This window comes from Octopus bimaculoides, chromosome 20, assembly GCF_001194135.2.
Source record: "Octopus bimaculoides isolate UCB-OBI-ISO-001 chromosome 20, ASM119413v2, whole genome shotgun sequence".
Lineage (NCBI taxonomy): Eukaryota > Metazoa > Mollusca > Cephalopoda > Octopoda > Octopodidae > Octopus > Octopus bimaculoides.
In genome coordinates, this window is record NC_069000.1 from 1240188 (window position 1) to 1242003 (window position 1816).

Here is a 1816-nt window from a genome sequence, read left to right on the forward strand (position 1 = left end):
TTTTTTTTTTTTTTTTTTTTGTGGTCAAATTCTTACATTGTTTGTAAAAAGTAGTAAGACTTGACCATTTTTCTACTTCCTGTCTGTTTTATTTTTTTATTTATTTATTTATTTCATTACAACATTTCTTCAACTCCATTTTCTTGTTTGTTTTTACAAGATTTTTTTCTTTTCTCTTCATATTCTTTGTAAAAAAAAAAGACAAAAACAAAACAGTCCAGTATAAAAGTTTGTCTAAGTTCTTTGTGTTTTGGGAATCTCTTGGTGGCTTACTGCTCACAGACTGCCCTGCTTTTACTTCCCAACGTCTCTCTTTCACATACATACAGACCGTATACACTCACCTATGTATGTTGAACATCTCTATTAAGATAGAAACCTTAAGTTTTTCACTGACAACGAGATGGCTGATGGTCAATTTTCTGTTCTGTGTCTCTACTTTTAATAATCCGTTAAATGTTAACGATATTTTACTTCTTCAATTATAATTTAGACGAGTTCTTTTTTTCTTCTTCTTTCTTTCTGTCTTTCTTTTTCTTCTTAAACATCTGCAATGGAAAGGAATTGTGCCCGTTTTGTGAAACCAGTTCAAATTTTCAAATTTTAAATCATTTAAAATGCAAAACAGTAAAACTATGAAAATTAAAAAAAAAAAAACAATTAATTAATTAATGCTGATTATTTAATGGAAAGGAAGAAGGAAGGAATGGTTGATTGAATGAGTGACAGAGAAAAAGAAACCGAATGAAAATAGTGTTCCATGTGAAGAAGAATTATATTTGAATTGTCAAGTTGCTCCTCCATGTCTAAATTTCCTCAAAGACATAACAACAGTGCTTCTGGGTTGCCGCTAGGTGGGGGTGGGTATGGTTGGGTGTTGTTACTTGTCCCTTGCTGCTGGGTGGGGGGTGGGGGTCTTAGCAATGAGTTGTTATTGTCCATCTTATTGCATGTCTTGGACATAGATATCAAGCGTTGACCAGTCAAAGACGGTGGAGTTTTAGTGCTAGTCCTCTTTGTGCAGTTGGTTAAATTCTCTTATCTGTTTGGTGTTTGCTCTTCTCACCACCACCACCAAATTCTCTGTTGAGGGTGTCAGGGTGGAGGGAGGGGGCATGGGAGTAAAACTTGTTCTTTCCCCCCCCTCTTTCTATTTTTATTATTTTTAATTTTATATAAATATATATATATATATAAAAATATCTTTTTTAGAATTGTTTTATATTTTTATCGTCAGTTTTATATTTTATCGTCAGCTTTTTTTTCTAAACTTTAAAAAAAAAAATCAATGAATATATAAAAGAGGGGTTATGAGGGAGAGAAATTCCATCGATTTCTTTGGCTCAGATTATACAAGAACAAATGAAAATAAGAAAAAGATAATGTAGGAAGTGTAAAAGCTATGATTAATGGGAATCCATTGGCGCTTCGAGTAGGGGTTTTTTGTTCAAGGCAATTAGCTCAGCTGTTGATTTATCTCCCTTTGGTTTTCTAGCTCTTTACATTTCCTCAAAGACACAGATGATCATCATCATCGTAATCATCTTCATCATCATCATCATCATCATCTGCTGTCCATTCACCACATCTCTCCTCTAGATTTCAGTCAAGGAATGTTCTGCTACATTCCAAGAATGGCTTAATGTATTGGCTAATAAATAAACAAAGTTGTTTCTCTTTTGTGATTGGAATTAATCAATAGTAAAAATCATTGAACAGTCAAAATGTGTTTGTCTTTGAAATGCTTCTCTGAAAATGTCTTTTCTATTTATTTATTTACTTTTTCTTTATTCACTTATTTTTGTTTCTGCCCCCC

The 1816-nt window shown here is 32.5% G+C and overlaps 1 long non-coding RNA gene across 1 annotated transcript in view; it reads right to left on the reverse strand.

Moving 5' to 3' along the window:
• Positions 1 to 67: 67 nt before the first annotated feature.
• LOC128250319 (uncharacterized) overlaps positions 68 to 1816 on the reverse strand; it is a 26093-nt gene continuing 24344 nt past the window's right edge. The window contains exon 2 of the long non-coding RNA XR_008266327.1: positions 68 to 548. This is a non-coding gene — a long non-coding RNA (uncharacterized LOC128250319). The remainder of the gene's footprint in view (positions 549 to 1816) is intronic.